The 16,509-nt window shown below is 42.1% G+C and overlaps 1 long non-coding RNA gene across 1 annotated transcript in view; it reads right to left on the bottom strand.

The window, feature by feature from the left end:
• The window catches only part of LOC130185300 (uncharacterized), a 112,095-nt gene extending 100,884 nt beyond the window's left edge, over positions 1 to 11,211 (bottom strand). The window contains exon 1 of the long non-coding RNA XR_008830138.1: positions 11,077 to 11,211. This is a non-coding gene — a long non-coding RNA (uncharacterized LOC130185300). The remainder of the gene's footprint in view (positions 1 to 11,076) is intronic.
• Between the last annotated feature and the right edge of the window lie 5,298 nt (positions 11,212 to 16,509).

Raw genomic sequence — 16,509 nt, forward strand, 5'->3', positions numbered from 1 at the left:
CCACACACAGAGGCAGAGAGAACCTGGGGATGTTTTGCTGACAGTAAAATCAACAACATGATATTTAAACTTTTACTGGGCAACTTCTCATGGCAGCAGCTACACGAGGAAGTGATGCGTAACTTTCTCAAAAGAGTTTGAACCTCCACAACAATCATGCAATGTTATGTCACTAAACTTCCAACAGTGTGCTGATATGTTTCCCATTATGGTCTGTGTGCTTTGGATGAGTGTTCACAGAAGCAAAATATCTAACACTAAAGGACAGAAGCTTTCTTTGGAGCGAGCATTCACTCACTGACGTTCCGCTGTGTTGATTCCTCACGTTTTCCTGCCACCAATAATACAAAAGCAAAACTTCACTTTGGAAAAAAAGTAACTAACGTTAGCCAAAGAGCATTTCAAGCTATACTATCTTGTGGGGTCAGTCGTTTCGTATTTCTCCACTTTCTTGTTATGTTAAAAGAGAAATTAATTTTTAAAAATACCAATAAGGGAACATAAATCTAATCTATGCCTCTGTCAGATTTTCTTATCATACTTTTAATACAAGGACTAAGTAACTCTGCACAGAAATACAAGAACAACACTGTTTCCTTCCTCATCAGTTCACCACAGGCTTTCAGCACAGTATTTAAGATCCTTTACAAGATTCTAGTTTTAAAACAATTCAGCTGCAAATATTAAAAAGGGCTGCCACGTTGGCCTAATTAGCTAGCTAGCTAGCTGCAGCAAAATTGACAGTCACTGGAAAGAAATGAGAAGCTTGCTTTTGTCTACATTTGTCTAAAATCAAAAACCTGTTCAGAAAATTTTTAAAGATATCAAGCTGAAATTTACGACTATTAAAAATGTCAACTGTATATGTGAAGTTTGAATGGAAAATTGAATGTGCCTAGCATGGGGAGCAATCAGTTTGAAGACCACATTGATGTTAAGATTTAAGCTGATAATTCAGGTATTTCACATAAAGGCCTTTGCTACTGCAGCTTTCTATAGGTCAAACATGGAGAGAACATAAAGCTGTTTAATGGGAAGTTGTTTTGATTATGTGCTGAACCATAAGAATCATCATCTCATCATTGGTTAGTTGCCAAAATCGTGTTGTGGTCCGGGAAGTTGTACAGGCAGATGGAGGACATGTCCTCTCAACCACCCACAACTCCACAGGACTCAGTGCGCAGCATGCTGGGACAAAGCTCTAAGTCCCAACTATTTAGAAAAGCTCAAACAGTTTCTCTTTTTCTCTCTGTGCATTCTCTAACTTTTTTATTTCCAGCTCCTCTTCCCAGCCTTGTTCTGTTTGGCTGCTTCGCCTGCAGAATAAATAAATACACTTCAGCGCTATCGGTTTTCCATACAGCACAGCTCCCCAGGTCGACAGAAACATGTCAAACCGCGCAAATAAATAGCTCCCCTGTAACCCAAATAGTGTAAATGCTCAGATCCTGCGCCCCTGCCTGCTCTCTTCCTGAACATGAGAAGCAGCCTCCCGCTGCCCCCACCTGGGCCTGAGGACAGGAGACTCTGACTGTCCCAAGCACTTGAACACCTCCACTCATGCAGCCACCCATTTCCCATTTCCAGAGCATGACAAGGGGATCCAGTCCCCCCGTACACCCCATCAACTACATGTCAAACAGTGTACAACATCAGTTCAAATAAAACTTTAACGATCCCCACAAGGAATTTGGGTCAATCCAGCAGCAGATAGTGGGACACGGCTAAAAACATGGGGCATATATAACAGCAGAGCAATTGGGATTATTAAACATACACAACTAGTGATTTGAACAGTGAAACAAATAAACTAAACTACATAAAACTGCACAAATTAAAAATATACTGTATATACATGTTGTGAAATATGATGTGCTAATTGGCAGCAAGAAAAACTACACAGCAACAAACAAACTGAAAACACATAAAAAACATGAGAATATATGCAGAATGAAAATGAATATTCACATGCAATGCATGTAAGGAAAAAAACGATTACACCTCATTAAAAATTATTACTCCCACTTTACAGTAATTTGCACTTGCAGAATGTGTAGATTTGCATTAGGGCTACATTTATTAGGTTGTCAGTTTCAGTTTAATGTAAACAAAGTGTGAGTTAAGACAGTAAGAGGAGATTTAGACTCATTCCTGCACACAGACCTTTGACCTCAACTTTTCTTTGACTCTGACCTGCATCTGAACCCACCTTCTCACATCAAGTCACTGCTTTTACCTCTGGGTGCAGCAGTAAACAGAGGGATATTTCCCCTCCCCAGTGATATTCAATAGGTTCAGTGGAGATAGACTGAGGGGCACAGTATTAGAACGCACCAGGCTTAGAGCTGTTTAACTCTTTGACCTCCGCTATATGACCCCAGAGGCCACAGCATGGCAGGTCTGCTCCACTGGACTTCTGTTAGAGAGTGGGATCACTAACCTGCCTAGGGAGGAGTGCTGTGTGTGTGTGTGTGCGCGTGTGTGCGTGTGTAACTATCCAACAGTGGACCTCCCTGTCATTACACACCAACAGTGGACCGGTGAGCCAACAGGGGCCCCCAACAAAACTCCCCGCACCAGTCTTCAAAAGCACTGGACTGCCAATGCAGGTGGGAGCCTGTCTTCCATCTCCACGTTGTAGCAAAATCTTATTCCTCTGATGGTTTTCCATGACATATCCTGCTGCCTCTATGTCACTGGAGGCCAGAGGGGCAGCTGGATTGGTTTTGATGCTCCAGGTACTGATAACAGGCAGGATTTGAACCAGACACTGCACCGCCACTGTAGCTTCACCAAATCCCCTTCAAACATGGAGCTTTTCTCTGAGCACTTCACATTGGGTGTTTTCACTGAGGCCTATAAGGATCAAACTCAAAATCACAGGTGTCCAACCTTATTACCTCGAACCTTTAAATGTTAGTTTGGGTGTTGAACGTCAAAATTTAATGCACCACACTATAAAACCACAACCCTAAAGCTAACAGTCCTATCGCACCAGCAACTTCATCTTTCTCTTATAGCCTTTGAGTCTTTACTCAGGGTGCTGGACTTCTGAATGACGATGAGTGGCTGTTTTACAGACACATGATGTTTTAGTAGATTCTACTATATTAGGATACTACATTAATACCCATTAGGATAAACTGCATATACTTTATATCATTATCAGTAACATACTTTAATGGCTTTGGAGATTATTGTGCCACTGCAGTGCTAATAAAGTGCAACACTACGTGATTATTTTCAGAATATTTGTCAAAGCAAGAAGTTCAACTGTTAAAAACAATATAGTTATTGGATTTTTGAGAGACATCAAGAAAGTCTTTTTATGAGTTATGTCCCAGTCTGTGTTCACCATAGAGCTCCACTGGAGATCCTCTCTATGACAGGCAGACAGTGATCAGGGCTGTAAAGCCCCTCGTGATAATCTTTAAAAGAAAATTACAAAAGCAGTTTTGCATCTACACAATGCAAGGTAAATCAAAATTTTGTACTTCTGTTTTGTTTTTTGAAAATGACTAGAAAGAGTGGTCCACACTTGGTTGTCCATTTAGCATTGAATGTATGCCTGTGTGTGTGTGTGTGTGTGTGTGTGTGTGTGTGTGTGTATGTATGTGTGTGTGTGTGTGTGTGTGTGTGTGTGTGTGTGTGTGTGTGTGTGTGTGTAGGAGAGTAAGAGGGCTCTCCAGTTCAAGCTAAGGAAATGAAAAGTGTTTTCAAATGTTTTCACAAGTTCAGAGGTGTGGGGTGTGGGGATTGGGGCCTTGTTAATCACAACCATACTTCCAACACTTACTTTGACAAAATCCCACACACCTAATGGATAGACACCTACACGCTGGACTACAGTACAATCTGTATTGTATATACCAGTACAAGCTATATAAATGTAGTTTCCCAATGCAAAACTATCACATTACAAATCTGATTTTGATCAAATAAAATAGTCAAAGTAGCTAACTTGGATTTCGTAGCTGGAGCCAGTTTGTGAATTTCTGTAGAGTATCCTGACCAGCAGCATAATGCTACATGCATTTTCTCCATCATGACTCAAACAACTCTGAATCCCATTTATACCAGCATCTAATCCAGCCTTTCTCCTGACTCTTATGAATATTTATGCTTTCCAGTATGTTTAGATTAGAGCCGTACACCGTTATCACTGGAGGCATGTCCGAGTGGTGTAATTGTTTCCATCCACGTTCACGGTGTTTATGTTACAGAGCTTTGCCAGCAAAATAAATGTTGTCTAGACATGTAAACATGGCTGCTAATGGCAACAAGAGAGGCTGTGCAGCAGTGTAATTACATGACTTACGTATACGGCATTATGATAATTTGCATAGGTAATGTAAAGTCAGAAGTTTCAACTAAATTTACTACAACAGTGGACGCCACAATGACCTCTTAGTAACATCTTTTATAGGATTAACTCATAGATTTTCTGTGGTCATAGTCTGTGCTGCAGACAGCCTGAGGCACTTCCATGTTCCTCTCTACATCAGCAGGACTTTCCTGACTCTCCGCAAGCGCTTCATACTATAGCAACTAAATATTACAGTGAAATAGACAGTTCACCTATGCAGACGTGCCTACATATTTACTGTTGCTGCACATTACAAGATGTGTGGTGTAAAATTTATATTTATTCCAGAACTGCACTTAAGTACACTTATGAGAACTTAACTTGTGTATTTCCAGTGTGTGCTACTTCATACTCATACTGCATTTCAGAGGAAAATATTGTACATTTACTTGCCATAAAACTCCTCCCAGTTTGGATTCTTTCAGTGTCAGTCGTTCAGGAGGATTTTACCAGAAGCCAAATTATCCTCAGAGGTCTGCTCGTCTCCAAAACAAATTATAACCATTAAAAGCACCGAATAAAGCAGTTTCCCATGTAAAGTCAATATTTTGTTGACGCTATACGGCGGACACAAGACGTCAGGGAAGGGTTGGGAGCTGAGATTGCCACTAACCTTTGTTTTAATTGTTTCTCTGATAACGTATGAACCAGTCGTTCTGGAGGTTTTTACGGGGAGCCAAATTATCCACGCAGGTCTCCTCCTCTCCATAACAAACAGACCAGGGGATTAAAACCGGTGGAAACAACGAATAAAGCAGTTTCACTTTGAGAATCAGTGATTCGCAGACGGTCTTTGCCAGACAAGACGTCTCCAGCGGCTGGGAGCTGAGCTGCCTAACATTTGTCTGGCTTTTTTCTCTGATAACTTAAGATCCAGACGTCCGATGACTAAAATCCATCATCCAGTTAAAATATATAGTTGAAAACGACCAAGGTGAAAAAAAAAAAGTATCCTAAAAATGTGACTTAAAACTGGATAAAACTCAATTTTGAGCTTCTGGCAGGCAACCACAACGCCAACACATGCACATAGGGGATATCATGATTAAAATCAAGTATTACTTTAGGTTCGAAAAGTGCTGCAAGCATTTGGGATACTGTAAGTACACAACTTAAAAAAAGATATATAACATAGGTTTACATGAACATGAACCTACAGAGGATTATTACTGAAATTTACAGCCACTATTGGCTTTGCAAAGCTCTTCAGTGAGTTTCAGCTCATTGTTTATCTTACAACTTCACTGTTCTGGTTCACTCTCCCCACTCTCATGGCATCGTTCTCAGCTGCAGCAGGCGGCTGTTTCCAGAGAAGAAGCTCTAAAATACCACTGTCCACTCCCTACTCAGCACCGATGCACAGACAGACACAGTGAGAGACCAGCTGGTGAACATGGTGGAGCATTTAGCTGATATTTCCCTCGGGAGCTGATAGAGACCAAAAGCAGAGTCAGACTTGGACTCATATTCACATGGACACAAACTTGATTCCAAATGAATGATAATGTCGTTCTGTAACTACTGCTTTGCTAACAAGTTTGCCCTATCAGCTCAAAAGAATCTTAAAGGTGTAGTCTTAATATTTCAACATGCATTTTCAACAATCATGCAACAGTGGCACCTCTGAGTGAGTATGAATTGGGCATACAGTCAGAAGAAATTACATTTTCTGGCATTTTTACTATATGCCCATGCAAAAATGAGCTTGTTTTTTGGCAGGCCATTGTCCTGCCCTAACTCTGCTGCTCCAACCAGCCCAGCCCCACCCCCACCTTGCCCCCTTTAGTGGCACACCCTCCTCTAAAAGCTTTTTTAATTATGGCAGCCATTAAAGCAGGGCTGGCTCTGTACTCTGACTGATGGTAGTACTGCTCCTCTGAGCCAGCCACATGCTTACATGCACTTATATATGACCACACACATATACATGTACAGTGCATACAAATGCACACACGTAATACACATGCACACGTGAATATGAGACCAGACAACCAAACTGGCTCCAGTGCCATTAAATCTGTCTAATCATCTTTTTTAAGTCTGTGTAAGTGATGGTGGCATGCCCTCATCTACTCCAGAGAGAGATGGAAAGGACAGGAGAGAAGAACAGGAGAGCTCAAGATAAAGAGAAAGGCAGAAAGGAAGACAGAAGAGGGAAAGGGGCAGCAGGGAGCAAAGCTATAAAACACCGTTTCCATGCGTCTCCCTAAAGTGTGGATGTGTCTCTGCTGCTGGATTGTTCACATAAAATACTGTGCTAAAAAATAAATGTAGGGCTAAAGATAGAAAGGGCAGTGCGGCGGACCTGGTGACTCATACGCTGAAAAGAGATAAGTACACTTTCAATTACCGATCTCCAGTCATAAAACAAGAATGAAAATGGTGACATCATGCGCTTGATGAGCTGCACTGCTGTAGCCTGAACGTAACAGGGAAACTAAAAGTTGGCTTCAGTGCCTGAGAGCCAGGCCGCTGAAACAAGATGTATTTGCCTGTAGATGTGTAAGTGTAAGTCTAAGTGCTCCCAGATTAGCTCTACCTGTGTGAATGTGTCTGTGTTTATAGGATCCCAAGGTCATCTGGACTACATAAAACACTAATCCAATTGTCACTGTTCTAAGAGACATATTCGACCCCAGGGCTTCATGGAGTCACACTTGCTTCCTGTTTGGACCAATTGGAAGCCTCCATCTGACAGGCTGCTACAGCCGCTCTCAGGTTACACCGCCTGGGTCTAGGAGCCCCAGTGCTCCCAGGGGTGGTTTTCAGAGGTGTCCATATGTGATGTGTAGGGAGTAGGGTGGGGTTCTGGGAGGGTCATGCAGCCACAGAGCTGCAACCCTACCCACTTCAAAGGGTCCCTGTCCTTCGTATCCCTGCTGCTTTCCTTCCATGGGACCCCCCCCTGACCGGCTGGGCCACCTCACAATGGCCGATGACGCAAAGGCCTTGAAGTCGGACACCTTCCCAGCAGCCCAGCATGATGACCTTCCCTGTGTCTCCGATGCTGAGAGCATCCCAGCTGATGGTTGCTCCACTTTGATCTACTCTTAAAAAAAAAAAAAGTGTAACCAGAGGACTCCACATCAGGACCACCAGACTCCCTCTGATATAACCAAATAGACCATATGGAACAACCTGCTGTGGCTACACTGTCTTTAAAAAGGAACCTCTCACATTATATATACACTTTGAAATATGTTACACAGCTCTCTGTTATCAGGGTGTAGGACAAAAGAGAAGAGTGTACAATGACCACAACAAAGCCTCATCTGTTGTCTGGGTTGTAATTATGCATGTGAGAGGGTCTGCTGACTGATGACCCTTTCAGAGGTGAGATGAAAGATTTTCACTATTTGATGACTTTTAATAGTAGAGGATATATTTGTGTTTTTTAAGTGCATATGTTCCCCCCTTTTTGTATTTTCCTGACAGTTTTTCATTGTAGTCAAAGGATCAAGGTTTAAATTCATATTTTAGAAACATTAACTTTTGATTGATTCTCGTATTGAATGAAAAACAACTTCCACAGAACAAGATATTCCATCATAGCAAATTAGAGTTGCCATTTCATTATGTTAAACATTGTTTCATTACTTTTTTTTACTGCATCCAGTGATAGCACTGCAGCCTGACTATGTAGAATATAGACCAGACTTAGAGGTTAATGGGCCTCAACTCTTAATGCCACTCATATTCGTCTTTAATCTCATACTTTTGAGGTGATGGAAAGCTACACCACCAAAAGGCACCTTCATTAGGGAACACTGGAGCGTGACCTTGTGGCACAGCTTCTATTTTTCTCCGTTGTGTAACCAATACCGACGGCCATCACTCACGCTGATTAAGTAAACCCCAGTGTTAATAGATTTCCTATGGAAGAGCTTCTGACAAAAGTACAAATGTATTCAGGCTGAGCCCCTGAGGCACTCCGCCGTGATACATGGCTCCAGTAAGTGTCCAGGAAATGTTTATGAGCGGACCAACTGGCTTGTTTAAGGTCAAAGGTTATACAAAAAGCCAGATTGGTTTAAACTGTGTCACTCGATAGACACTGGAGAGAGTTTGAATGAATCAACATGCCTCTCAGTGGGAAATCCTAAGCTGGCTCTCTGGGCTCCCTGAGATGTTTATTTTTAGTATCAGAGGGAGGTTAAACAGTACAGGCAGAGCGAAGGTGCCAGAGCTGAAATCTGCTGGTGTTAAGACTGAGTCACTCTCACCCCCCATCATGTCAAAACCCAAACAAACAGCAATGCAGCAGTGAGTCACTAACACCTTTAGACACGCCTGGACCTGACACACGAGCTGTGGACGGGTCAGTGGGCAGAGGCTCACGACTGATCAGACGCACATGAGCAGATGACGATTCATCCGGAATGAAACTGTGAAAATAGAACACAGATTATTACGCAGATCAGGTGTCACCCAATGTAAGCACAGGCCTACTGTACTGTCTCCTTTAATTAAAACCACCTCTCTGCCATTTTGATTTCCTCTCATGACACTTTGCCAGAGAGTCACCACTGTGCAGTTGGAAGTTGTCATACAGTTTGGTGTAAAAAAGAAAAAAGAAAAAAAACAAACTTGTGAAACAGGATGGTTTTAGTCTTGATGAGAAAGCATTTTTGACATTTTTTAATGGGGTTTCAAAGTTTTATGAGAGTGAAAAGGTTTCAGGAATTTTCTTGGCCCACAGAGAAACATGTAACTCTTAACACTTTCTTTTCTGCAATCTCTCCTTTACAGGAAAAAGACAACTATAATTTGTCCTACGTGAAAACAGTGCCGACAACAAAGACAAATAAATATATTTATAATAATAATATTTGGAGTGATAAATCATCAGCTCTGACACTAAATATTAATCAAATCAGACCAGAAGTCTATAGGTTCAGCGGACCTTTAAAACTGGGATGCACAATACACACCAAAAAATAAATTAGTTTGATGGACGAAATAGAGGGAGAGCTTTGCTGCACTACATTTTAACCACTGGTGGGGTAAAAAATAATATTAAGTTTGGCCTGATGGTATTTCCAGACCCGGCCATTTATTATCTAAATCTGTATTGCAGCGACGTCTCACTCTCAGCTTTACAGACTCGCATTTGGCTCATTTATATGAAGCTTTGGCAAAAGTTACATGAAGATCTCCTCTTTAAGATCTCTTCTTTATTCTTCTATTGGTGTATTTTAGATACTTCTTCCTGCTCTAAGCTTTCCGATGCCGTCAAATGTCCTTGCACTCACAAATTCTGACGTCACCAGGTCTGACCAATGATCCCTTTTTTTTTGGATGCAATAGGTCCTTGGATGCTGCTCTTTATTATTACAATCCTGTCATTCTGTCTTTCAGGCCTACTATTTCACAGCCCACCACCTCCCCGTAACTGCCATGACCTCCAGGTTGTTCTGGGAGATTTAAAGAGTGTGGGAGTGTCCACCTGCTGGCTTTACTCCACCACCAGCAGAGTCTGGACTCCAGGGGAATTCTGTCCTATTTGCTTTCTTCATGGGCATATGCTTAACAGAGCTGCTTCACATGTGTAGGTAGAGTCTCCAAAGTCTATGCAAATTCTCTCAAAGACTTTTAGACCTTTATTTGTTTGTACAATTGAAACATAATGGTAAAAGACACGATAAAAAGCCCAACAAATAATTCTGCAGGAGGGAGAAGCTCAGGAGCTTTAAAAGATTACTCACAACAGATCAATTAAATGTAATCAGCATTAGACATCTGATTTTTCTTGTTAAATCATTAGTCTAAGCTGAACTTTGTCAGCCTCAGCTGTACTCAGGCTCAACTGAGTCGAATGCTAAAATGAACAGTTAATGCATGTGTCTCCTCATAAACTATTGAAAAACATATTAACCTAATTCACATAATTTTCATACTCATCAAACCAGTCAATGACCCCTCGTGCCCCAAGTATGGGGGCATAGTCAACCTGGAAAAGACCAAGGGGGGACAACTGGACCCAAACCATGCCAGCAAAATGCCACCCCAGCATAACAGAGCCATCGGTTCCCCTCACTGTAGAGGTCAAGCATTCAGGCCTGTACCGACCTGTTGGTGTTCACCACACATGCACTCGCCCACTCAAGAAAATGACTCATCTGACCATTTCACTTTGCCCAGTGCCTGCGGTTTTTGCACGACTGAACTCTCCAACATGCATTCATCTCTGTAATGAGGGCTTTATGCACTGCAAACCTACTATAATATCCCCCTTTATGTAATTGCCAGTGGACTGTTTTTGACTCAGTCTGATCACATCCTGCATTGACATTCTCAGACACCTGAGGAAATATCTCAGTAATGTAGGAGCAGCACAGTCGTCAAGTGTATGCTGTTGAACACAATTTCTGACGTCCTTCCCACAGATCTAAATGCAGATGCACATGTCCAAAAGCCCATTGCGCATGGCACACAAGAACATATCCAAATATATCTAAAAATGTGCATATCAGTGTGATGTTAAAAGTAATTGACAACTTGATTTAATCGAATATTAAACTGCTCTGCGGCAGCTTACAACAATACACCAACAAATGTATGCCTCTATTGCAACTAACAGGTCCAAAAGCCCATTGCACAAAGCACACAAGAACATCTCCAAATAGCCATCTTTTTCAGCAAAGTTATATCAGTGTGATTGATAACTGAATATTAAACTGCTCAGCGGCAGCTTAAACCAAATAACTTACCCTGAGCTGCAGACAACGTGCTCCAGTAGTTAGAATAATCCAAATGTGGCCATCAGGACGGCCTGGGTCCAGCTCCTCCGGAAGGTGAAGGGACACCATATCAACATGTTTCCCTCTGTTGCTTCTTCATGCAAGCAAAACACACAACCTGACCACACTCCGCTAATGAAGCCCCTTTCCTTTAGCTAACCAAGTTGGTGTAAATGCACGGCTGAACTTTTCTTTCCCAAAACGTCTGGCCGGAAAATCGAAGTTGCGTGGCTGGAGAGGCTCTTCAAATGTGCGGCCATATCAGTCCTAGCCTGACACCTGTTAGCAGCAGGCTCCTCAATGGTGGCGGTGCTATCGCTGATACACGGGCGGGTGGCTGCAGGGGCAGTTTCCGTCTCCAAGGAAAAACAACAACCAAACAATAACGATGCTGGTGGAGCTGCTCTCATGCAAACTTCATTTGTGCTCCCTTTAGCTGGTGGTTTGGCAAAAAAAAACAAAAAACTGTAATAGGCTTTTTATAGCCATTTTGATTTTGTCATTAAATTAGCTATCAATGCTACAGCAGCCGGATGTAAACTTATGAACCCTACCTTAGACTTTACATGACCCGCCCTACGCTGCCTCTGATTGGCTAATGATCGTTGCCCTCGCTGGTTGGATTGGTTAAGTTCAGGCAGAATGGTTAGGGTCAAGGTAAGAAGTCATTCAGAGTAGAACTGGCCGTGTCAACACTATATGAACATTATGCTCGCGCCACCTGCAGCACACCTAGTGGCCAAGAATGCAGATGTCGCTATCACTGTTCCTGTTGAAACACCAGCCAGCTGAGCAGCCTTTGTGACTGAAGCTCCTGGCATCCAACAATGAGCCCTCTTTCAAAGTCACTCAGATCTTTTCCTTTATCCATCTGGATACAAAATCAGAATCAAATGCGCCTAGTCAGCACTTTTATATGTACACCTGTATGGAAACATCTACGCTCGATATGTTTTTCCACCCATCTATTCAGGCTTTTCCTTTACTTTGTCACCTGACCAAAGTGTTGGGCCAACACACTGTCCAACAATCCTCCCCTACAGCCCCCCCACGAGCGTGGCTAAAAAGATTTGGAGGAACATTTGGATGGAACCAGCCTCTGTGTCTGAGTCTCCTTGTCAAGGTCTGGAAGTAATCCACTCCTCTTCAATAAGGAAAAAAAAGAAAGAGAAATTATAAAGCTGACAAGTCCCAAATGTGCATCCCTTCCCTCCTGCAACTAAATTAACCCTCTGTGGTACATTTGGGGGTCCCACAGATCTGAAGGCAGAGCCGGACACAGAATATTCAACTTGTGGGAAAGTTTTTAGTGAAAACAAGAAAGAAAATATACCCAGGCATTAAAAGACAGAGACCATATTCAAACATTAATTATTAACAGTTGATAAGAAAAGATTGGCATCGGCAAAAACTCCAATAACTGGAAAACTATCTACTTTCTCTTCATTTTCTTTGAGAAAAAGGAGAAAATTAAACATAATGAAAAAGGGGATCAGTGCAGGATTAATGGATCCTGAGTGTGTAGACCTCCCCAGAGCTGAAGATTTGACTCTCCTACATCCATCCTGACCTCTTTTCATCTTTCAGTCTACATTTAAAGCTCCGCTCGTCCCTCGAACCCCTATATTTTTTAGTGCCAGCGTCTGTCATCACTCCGACTTCCCTCCTGACCTGTTCTCTTATTGCTCCTGTCCCCGTTCTCAATAAAAACACTGATTGGCAGAGGAGACGACAACCGAGCAGCTCATAGAGATTCAATCAGTCCATTGTTAGCTTCAAGTGCCTTGTTTATTTATTTCTTTAAAGATTAAAGATTAAGAGTGAGGAAGGGAGCGGTGGGAAGAAGCTGGAGGATAGGTTTCTTGACATTAAAGTTGTCCTCTCTTACTGTTACTGCGGTATTCTATTCTTTCAACATACAGATGGTAAATCAGATTGTGTCACACTGAAATAAGATAGAGACTCCAATATGTGCCAGACTTGAAGCTTGATACTATCTGCATGTCCTGAACCAGAAACAGCAGCCAAAAACAGACACTCTCCTTTCAGCTAATGCGCTTCTCACAATAGAGGAAGCTGTTGCAGTGAACAGTGAACACCCTGTTCATGATGTCAGACATCAGTCTACAGTCATGGTTGATGGATTGCTGTTGAAATCCATGCAGCAGGAGTCTGAACAGAGAGATGTCTAATGACTCCAGGGTGTTTCCTTTGATTACAGCACCCCCTAATGGTTGCTGGTGTTCAGAGTTACTGCTCAGCCCTGAGTCACATCTGGATACACGCAGCATTTGCAGTTAAACCTGCACATCTGTATCACACATGAGTTGGCAAAGATATTAATTTGCAAATATAAATATAATCTGCAACATGAGTAAAATGCAAACAAAAGGAAAATCAAGAATTCATTCCCATGAAACATGTTCCTTTAGGCTATTTAAAGGGTGAGTTCACCCAAATGATGAAGAAACATATTTTCACGCTTAACCAGTGGTATCTACATATTTTTGGTTTAATCTTCAATATTTGTCTCAAACATTTCTGCTGCAACCCCAACATGATAAAGGTGAATGAAACTCTGATGGTCCTGCTTAAAGTATTTAAACATTACATTAAAACAAGATTTATTCAGGGGAGGTTCACGGACTGTAATCAGTCATAATTCAGACTGTATGTAGTTTAAAGCTGTCCTGAGGAGTTTACATTTAGTGTTTCTCATCAAGACACTGTGTATCCTTGAGATCATGTTAAATGCATTTCCTTTATAAAACGTGTAAAGTTCATTGTTCAGAAAAGATTCTTTACATGCATATTAAATTGATTACATTACTAGAACTATTGTTTATTGCATTGCCTGCTCATGCACACGTGTCCTTTTGCTCAAGGCACGAGATAAAAAATATATGGCCCTGCTCTTTAAATAACTGCTGAGGTATTTAAAGGGCCAGTTCACCCATGTCATAGGCCAACTTTTCAAAATCAGAGTGTGTTCCATGTTTATAAGAAAAACAATACTGTTGGGCCAAATCAACATTTTTAGAATGTGGAAATTTCTTCTCATTTCACCTCATCTTTAGAGGAAACACGTGTCAAAGTCTGCAGGGAAAAATATGTGGACGCTGGACCTGAATTATGATCCGTGGACAATCCAGAGTAACTGGGACACTCTTTCTGCAAAGGGATGAAGCTGTTCAATTTTAAACTGTAAATGTTCAATGCCACAAACTGAACCAAATTCACTTCCTCTGTTATGACTGATAGAAAACATTTCAGAAACTAATAAACAAATAAAACCAATAGCATCTGAATATTATTACATGTAAGTGAGAAAATAGCTTCACTTGACATTTGGGTGAACTGTCCCAGGAAATGACTTCGGCTACTGAAGCTCAGCCTTCGTCCTGAATGTGCAAAAGTGACAAGAGACACTAGAGGGCAGCAAATGCTCAGTTATAAAGCCTGAAGTCCGGGTCTCTGACATCTCACCAGGCTGTCTGTTGCCTGCAGCTCCTCATTCAAACTGAATTATACTGTGAAATAGGATTACGTGTCAAGCAATGCAATGATTGAGCACAATTGTTGGAGTTTGGCAGGAGAACAGAATAAAAAGGAAATATACAAACACACATTCCTATTTTTCATGCTGATGTGAGTCGTCTGTGAAACAACATTAAGATAAGTCGATCCTGGGTGTCAAATGATGGGTATCTGAGCATCCACAATGCTTTCTTTTTTTTCTCTTTTTTTTTCAAGTGAGTAAAAAATAGCAGCCGCTTGTCTGGCTGCTCCCAAGAGAGTATACAGACTGAGTTATGGCCCTATAATTATGTGCAAGAGTGAAAGTGTGTGTATGAATGAACGTGCTCCGTTTTAAAAGGCGTTTTATTATGGTTGCTGTTTCTTCAGATTGTGGGCTGGGGAGCGGATCTCCCTTTATAGGCTGCCGTTTCCTCTCCCAGAGAGCTCGCTGATACCCTGGGCAACTGAAGAGGCTGGCTTGAATTATACAGAGACACGTTTAGCGTTTGAAATAATCTAATAAAAAGAAACAGGGAGAGAGATCAAGCAACCTCCTAAGTCGATGAGCTCATTCCCATCTTTCATCAGCATCTCCTGCATCATAATGAGCAGGGAATCTGTACGTGTGCACACAGTCCGATGGGTGGAAAAGAGCAGTCGTCTTTAAGACGTCTTCCTGCAGCCAAACTCTTTGATGGTTCAGTCAAACTGGATTGACAGGACTCCCGTCTCCTCCGGTGACCCCCAATCAGCTCTGACCTTGCACCTCCAGGAGTCAGGTCCCTCAGCAAAAAGGCCTGTCGAGCCAATTAACCCCTGAACTCAGATCAATTAACCCTTTTACAGCAGCACAAGCAGATAACACCACATGCATTATTAGCAGATGCAGAAAAACCACCGGATCAAAAGGTTTTAAATATGTTGATCCAAGACAAAATAACGCTGATAGAAAAGGTATTGACCTGGTGACAAAGATACACACAAGGTCTTCTTCTACTTCTTCTGTGGTGCCTGTCAGATAGCTGAGGGCTACAGAGAAAGAAGAGGGAATGGAAAGACAGAGAGAGATGGACACACAGCGGGTGAAGCTCATCTATGAGTCTAATTAAGCAGAAATGGAGCTGTTGGGAGCCAGGGGACCTGCACAGTGATATCTTGCATTTCAGTCCATTAACCTGCTCCTAATGAACTGTGTGTTATTGGGGAATGTCTTTATTAATCACACCCCACTGAGGTGACGGTCACTGGTTCGGCGGTGCTCTCCGTGTACGTCGATACTCTTCAGCAGGGCTCCAGATCACCGCCTGGCCCGAGGGGAGGACGGACAATCTGACAGTAGACATGCATGATGTGACAGCGTGCATGAGGATGAGGCTTGGTGACGAATCCCAAGAGCTGCAAACCTCAGCTGTAACATCCTCACTTGACCGTATGACACAGGAGTTGTTTTTGTTGTGACAAGCGCGGTGTGAAAACAGACCCAGGCTTTCCCAATCAATGACTTTCACCCACCCACAGTGATGATTATATCTAATGAGAGGCTTGGTGATGAGATAGACCCTCGAAGTTGTCAGTGGATTACTGAGGCAGGCTGTTATAGGTTTGAGAAACCAATGTCAGAAATATTAGTAAGGGATTTGAAAGGAGTGAGGAAGCACTCACACAAGTGGAACAGATGTTTATTGTTTTTTTTTTTAAGCTACTGGTTATTTATTCCAATTGCTTCTTGTTTGATTGTATGCAGGATGAATTTGGTGGATGGGATTAGAGAAAGTGGCTGAAAGAGAGAAAAAGGGAGATGCTAGATAGGAGCAGAGAGACAGAAATAAGGGAGGGGGAAGAGAGAGAAGAGGGGAGAGAGGAAAGAGAGTCGTGGTGAGAGAG

The sequence above is a fragment of the Seriola aureovittata genome, chromosome 17, assembly GCF_021018895.1.
Source record: "Seriola aureovittata isolate HTS-2021-v1 ecotype China chromosome 17, ASM2101889v1, whole genome shotgun sequence".
NCBI lineage: Eukaryota > Metazoa > Chordata > Actinopteri > Carangiformes > Carangidae > Seriola > Seriola aureovittata.